Here is a 7,430-nt window from a genome sequence, read left to right on the forward strand (position 1 = left end):
GTATTCCTGACTCCAGGCCCAGCACTCTATCCATTGCACCACCTAGGTGCCTATGCCAAACTAAAACTCGTTGTCTTTCCCTCCAACCTCTTTCATCTCCCTAACTTTCCTATTGCTATTTTTTTATCTTTTTTTTTCCCTTTAGGCAATTGGGGTTAAGTGACTTGCCCAGGATCACACAGCTAGTGTCAAGTGTTTGGTCTGAGGCCAGATTTGAACTCAGGTCCTCCCAACTTCGGGGCCGGTGCTCTATCCACTGCGCCACCTAGCTGCCCCACTATTGCTATTCAAGGTACCACCATCCTCCCAATCACCCTGGCTCACAATCAAGATGTCACTCTCCATTCCTCAATCTCTCAGCCTCCATATACAGACTGTTACAAGTCCTGGCACTTCTACCTTCACAACATTTCTAATACACCCTTCTCTCCTCTGACACCACCACCATTCTAGAACAGGCCCTCATCACCTCATACTAGAGAAATGCAATAGCCTACTGGTTGGTTGGTCTTCCTGATTAAAGTCTCTAACCACTCCAGTCCATCCTCCAAACAGCTGTCACATTGATCTTCCTAAAGCACGAGTCTGACCATATCAGCTGCACCAATTCAATAAACTTCCAGGGGTTCCCTATTAGCTCCAGGATCAAATATAAAATCCTCTGTTGATTTTTAAATTCCTTAATAACCTGGCCCCTTCCTGTCACATACATTGTGATGCAGTCCTCCCGACTATTTCTCAAACAAGAAACCCCAACTCCAAGCTCCAAGGCTTTTCACTGACTCCTCTGAGTTACTGGAAGTTTCTCCTTTCACATCTCTATCTCCAGCCCTCCCTGGCTTCCTTCAAATCTCAGCTAAAATCCCATCTTCTACAAGAAAACTCTCCCAATTACCACTTAATGCTAGTACCTTCTTTCTGTTGATTATCTCCAATTTATCCCGTATTCAGCTTGTTTATGTTGTTTTGAGGTTGAGTAGTTAGGTAAGACAGTGAATAAAGTGCTGGGCCTAGAGTCAGCAAGACTCATCCTGAGTTCAAATCTGGCCTGATATACTTACTAGCTGTGTGACCTTGGGCAAGTCACTTCAACCTATTTGCCTCAGTTTTCTCACCTGTAAAATGAGCTGAAGAAGAAAATGGCAAACCACTCCAGTATCTTTGCCAAGAAAACCCCAAATGGGGTCACAAAGAACAGGACATGACTGAAACACTGAACAACAACTTCCATTAGAATATAAGCTTCTAGAGATCAGCAACTATTTCTTTTCTTTGTATCCCCAGTGCTTAGCACATAATATATTCTTGTTGACTTTGCTGGAACAAAACCCAGCAGGAAGAGATAAAAAATGAAACTCTATTCCAATTAACTATAGAATGTATAAAATATTTGAGATGTTATCTACCAAGGCATAAACAGGTGCTATATCAAAATAACTACACAACATGTTTTATAAGAATATATACCAAAATAATCAAAGTTATTAAAATGTTCATGGTTGGATATATAATACAGTATGTTATACAATATAATAAAATTACCTATGTTACCTAAATTAATTTACTTATTTTCCCTTACATACCAATTACACTATCAAAAGATTACTTTAGAGAAATAGAAAAAATAATAACAAAATTCAATTAAAGGAAAAAATGATCAAGAATCTCAAGGGAAATAATGAAAAAAAAAGTGGGAAGAAAGGGGGCCTAGAACTGCCAGATCTCAAGCTATACTAAAAAGACAAAAATCATCAAAATTATTTGGTAGTGGTTAAAAAGTGGAAAAATTGGAATGGATCAGGTACTCAAAATAGAGAAAGATAACACTGTAGTCTAGTATTCATTGAAACCAAAGATAAACCCAAACTATGACTATTTGACAAAAGCTACTAGGAAAACTGGAAAGCAGTCTGGCAGAAATTAAATTTATACGTTTTGTTTTGTATACCAAAACAAGTTCTAAATAGATATATGATTTCATCACATCATAATAACATAGAGGATCAAGGAAGAAAAAACCTTTTACTATCAACCATAGATAGGGAAAGAATTTATGACCAAACAAATGATAGGATCACATTCACGTGGGATAAAATGGATCTTGTTGATTAAATAAAATTTAAAATGTTTTACACAAACAAAACTAACACAATTAAGATTAGAAGAGAAACAGTTAACCGAAGGGAAAAAACTTTTGCCGCAAGTTTTTCTAATAAAGGTCACATTTCCAAGGCACATAAGGAACTGGTACAAATCTATAAAAATAAAAGCCATTCTCCAAATAAGAAATGGTTGTAGGATATGAAGAAACAATTCTCAAAATAAAAAATACAAGCTAGCAACAAACAAATGAAAAATGGTCCAAATCACCAATAACTAGAGAAATGTAAACTAAAACAACTCTGAAGTTCTTCTTACACCTGTCCATTTGGCAAACATGATTTAAAAAAAAAAAAAGGAAAAAAGGGGACAGCTAGGTGGCGCAGTGGTTAGAGCACCGGCCCTGGATTCAGGAAGACCTCAGTTCAAATACAGCCTCAGACACATAACACTAAAATAGCTGTGTGACCCTGGGCAAGTCACTTCATCCCATTGCCTAACCAAAAAAAAAAAGGTAAAAAAAGGCAATTGTTGTAGAGGCTTTGGGAAAACAAGAACAGAAATTCACTCTTTGAAACTATGCCCCTGGTGCACTGGATAGAGCACTGGCCCTGAACAATCTGGCCTCAGACCAAACACTTGACACTTACTAGCTGTGTGACCCTGGGCAAGTCACTTAACCCCAATTGCCTAAAAGCAAAAAAAAAAGAAAAGAAAAGAAACTATGCCCCCAAAATCACTACACTGTGCATAACCTGTTACCCAGGTACCTCTGTATCCCCGAATCTGAAAGAGATGAAAGAAAAATCAGAAGAACTCATATATACAAAAAATATTCATAGGATCTCTTTTTGTAACATAGCAAAGAATTAGAAACTAGGGGGAATACCTATCAATTGGGGAATGGCTAAAAAAATTGTGGCATAGGAATGTAATGGAATAAAGTAATATTAATTAAGTAATAATAACACCATGAAATGATGAAAAGGATAGTTTCAGAGAAATTTGGGAAGATTTGAATAAACTAATAGAAAGTGAAGTGAGCAGAGTCAGAACAGCATTATGTTCAACCACAAAACATTGTAGACATAAACACTTTTGAAAACTTAAGAATTCTGATTTTAACAACATTGATCAACCATAATTCCAAAGAACCAATGAAAAAGCATGCTACTCACTTCCTAAAAAAAAAAAAGTAAAGGACTCAAGATGCAGGATAAAATAAAGGCTTTCAGACAAAGCCAACATTTGTTTTGTATATTTGTTATAGTAGTTGTGTTTTTCTCTTCCTTTTTTTTTTCACTTTGGGGTTGGAGGAGGAGAGATGCTGTGAGAGAGAATGAGAGAAGAGCTAAGATAGGGTTGCCAAAAAGGAAGAAAAAAAGAAATAAAAAATGCTTTAATGATGCTTTGTTGAAGCATTATTTTTAAATGCACTGAAGTTAACATAAACAAGTTCAGAAGGAATCACAGACAAAAAGGAAAACTTTTAAAGTTACCTTTGGAATTCATCACACACTTGAAAAGGAAAGCAAGCTGTATGTAATAAAGATTAGAGTTTCATATACAATCCTAGTTTTCTATAGAAACAAAAGAAGAAAAAAAGAAAGGTTGTTATCAAAGAAGTGAATGAACAAAAAATAGGATGGCATGTTCACTTAATCAGAGCAAGGAATAACAAATAGATAGAATTCGTGCTCCATTGGTATTCTCGGGAAGATGAAAAAGTAAGAGAAGCCCCCAGCATTTTGGGTAGACTCTCCCTGCTGGAAACTTATGGGAAGATGAAAAACGTCTCGTGGGATGTAGAGGCATAGATGTGTTGAAATCTGTATGACTGTAGAGGATATCCATGCAGCTGAGATCACATATTGATTTGAAGATTTAGATTCACTTTATGCTACCTTATACGTGTAGAAATATGTTGCAGCCCACTTATAAGCCAATGATACATTTTCCCAAATGACACTTTGTTCATCTGCATCTCACTTTATTGATTCCTATTCAGGCTTATGCTACCAAAAGCAACAAACAGATTCACTTTTGAATATTGAAAGCATTTATTAGAGACTTGAAAATATAACAAAACTATTATTGTCGAAAAACGGTCAGAGCCACTCACCTAGTAGGAGACACTGTATCTAACTTAGAGCAATCTGAGGCAGTCAAGGTACAAGGCTGGAAAAGCTTTTTGGGTTACGGGAAAATTAACTCTAGCTATCAGGAATTAAGCTATAGAAAAGAACTAAGCCCATCTGAATACCCTCTCCAACAGAACCACTATTTCCAGGGATAGTAGAATGAGGATAACACAAAAAGAGAAAGAACATGGCTACCCTGTAGCACCCAAGATGTGAGTTGCCTTGGCCACATGTGTTCCTTAGAGGGGTGAGATTCTATTCATGTTCTCTATGTATGTGCTCACTCAGTCTTCCCCATTTATACTAGAGAGATAGATAGATAGATACAGATTAGATATCTATAGATATAGATGAGTTTAGCACAGTGCCTGACATGTAGTAGACACATAATAATATTGATTGATATGGATATAGATATACACACAGATACACAGATACCCACATACATATACATACACACACATATATTTGGAAAATACATATATGCACATAAGCATATGTATATGTATGCATACATATATATACACATAATATATTATATATGTATTTGTCCTAGTTTTATTGGGGGAATATTTTGTAGGTACTGTTCTTACAATGCCATCTCAGTAAATAAACTTATTTTGATCTAATTGTGCCATTTGATTGACTATTAAAAGTAAACATACTATTGGGACTCATGACTTATTCTTTTAGGTGTGCAGACCCAGAGCATACGCCCAACCTGTGAAAGTAATGTGAGGTAGTCCAGAAGGGGACCTGCAGATATTTCTTGGAAATATCTCTTACTTATGGTCATTTAATATTCAATTCTGAAGAATTCACTTTAGCTGATTATTATACTTTAATTCATACCAGAATCTCTATATGGATACGAATGTTACCTTTTCTATTGTTATTGTCTCTCCTTTCTAGTTTTATTGTTGTTTTGTCATCTTTGACTCTTCATTCTTACCCATCCCATATATCCAGTCAGGGATCATCTCCATAATATTTCTCACTTCTCTCTACTGACATGACCATAATCCTATTTCAGACCTTCATCTTTCGACTGGATTATTGAAATGGCCTATTGATTGATCTCTCTGCCTCAACCCTTTCCCTCCTCTAATTCTTCCTCATATCACTGTCAAAGTAATCTCAAAGCACACTTCCCCTACTATGTAAATTCCAATGGTTCCCTATTACCTCCACCTACTGTTAAATACAAGACCTTCTCTTTGACATTCACAATTCTTCACATCCTGACTCCAGGCTACCTTTTAAGGCTTATTACAAATTATTTTCCATCCATTTACTCGTCATCATTTTGCCAAACTGAACTTCTCGCTCTTTCTCACATGAAATTTTCTTCTCCCATATCTACATCTTTGCACAGGCTGTGCCACATGCCTAAAATGCACTCCTCCCTCACATCTGCCTCTTAAAATTCCTATTTCCTTCAAAGGTCAGCTCAGACATCACCTTTTTCTGAGATCTTTCTTGATCTCCACTCATCCTAGCGTTTCTCCCCCTGCCCTAAAAAAAATCACCATACATTATTTTGCACATTTTTATAAATATTATATGCACCTATATATGTTTATAGATGTGCATACTGTCTTCACCTATAGAATGTAAGTTCCTTGAGAGTGAGGGATGTTTCATAAATTTTACTTTGTATCTTAGCACAGTGCCTGGCACTTAGTGGATGCTTAATTAGATTATAGCAATTAATTAGATTGCTTGTCGATCACTTCATTATACTAGAATCATTTCTTCTTTAATACCTACTGTGGTCTAAACAATAGCACATAGCTCTGCTCCATGCAGATTAAGATCTGAAGCTGCTTCAAGAGACTAAGGTTCCAATAATTAATGTGGCTTCCTGGTCACCTGAGAAATTTAACAAAAAAAAGTCATGAGAAGCTCCAGCAGCTTCTTTTACCAACACTAAGGATTCTGCCTCAATTCATACAAATTTTCCCAAGTTTCTCTCAATTGTTCTTTTATCATTTTCATTCATATGCCAAAATCTCTTTAACCATTCCCCAGACCAGGGACAGTTCTTAGCTACTACAAAAGTACAACTATAAATATGTTTGTATATGTAAGTCTGTCTTTATTTTAATGATACCTTGATATCTTATATTTCTATAAGAATACTATCCAAGGAGTCTAGAAGAAAGGTCTCATGCTTTGGAAGTGATTTAGCACATATTTGATATATAAAAATATTATTTCTAATATATCTGATTATGAGCACCAAAGGGGAATGAGCAGCCCTGAAAAGGGCTGGGCAAACCTTCACACCAGAGAAGACAGCCCTCCCTGAACACCCCCTGTACCTCATCTGTAAAATAAGATGGAGAAAGAAATGGCAAACCACTTCAGTATTGTTGCCAAGAAAACCCCAAATAGGGTCATGAAGAGTCAAATATGACTGAAAAATGACTGAACAACAACAAAATTGTTCAAGGAGTAAACAACATGGCTGGAATTCAAACTCAGTCCCTCTGTTTTTAAATCCAATTCTCTTTCCAAGGGAATGTCTTAAGGAGTCATCAAGAAATGTTAAGACTAGAGGTACAGATTTGAACCACTAAAATAAAAGTGAGAGTATTGTTCCCTTGTATCTCCACCAAACCCCCTGTGTCTGGGGGATGCTATGCACAAAGTACTTGAGCTTCTTTGCAAAGGAGAGGGTCTGAGAATGGAGAAGTACTAGAGAAATAGAAAGCATTACTATATCACTGCTTTACCTATAATTAGCAAGTTGCTAAGAAGTCAAATATAAATTATTTTCTTGATTTTACTTCATTACTGTAATAGATTTGTCATTTTGAAAATTCCATGGATGCAGAGATTGGTATACTGCTGCTAACTCCCTACCAAGAAAATATTATGTGAGGACAATGCTATAAAAATCTCTGATGATGAATCATAGGTGACCTGCCAAGAAGAAGGAAAAAAAAAACTCACATTAAGTAGACTGTACTTTACATCTGTGTATCCTAAGAAAGAATCCTGCTGGAAGGAACGAGAGGGTTGTACAGGCAGATATAAATTTTTACAAGATATACAACTCTTCTATTTTCACAGAATGCTCAGTAGGAGAAGGGTGGTTATTAGAAGGTTGCAGGTACAAATGTAGGCACATCCTAGCTTACTCTTTCCATCAGCCACTATTTTATTGGGACATCCCATATTTTT

Source organism: Phascolarctos cinereus, unplaced genomic scaffold (assembly GCF_003287225.1).
Source record: "Phascolarctos cinereus isolate Bilbo 61053 unplaced genomic scaffold, phaCin_HiC Scaffold_4;HRSCAF=312, whole genome shotgun sequence".
Classification (NCBI taxonomy): domain Eukaryota; kingdom Metazoa; phylum Chordata; class Mammalia; order Diprotodontia; family Phascolarctidae; genus Phascolarctos; species Phascolarctos cinereus.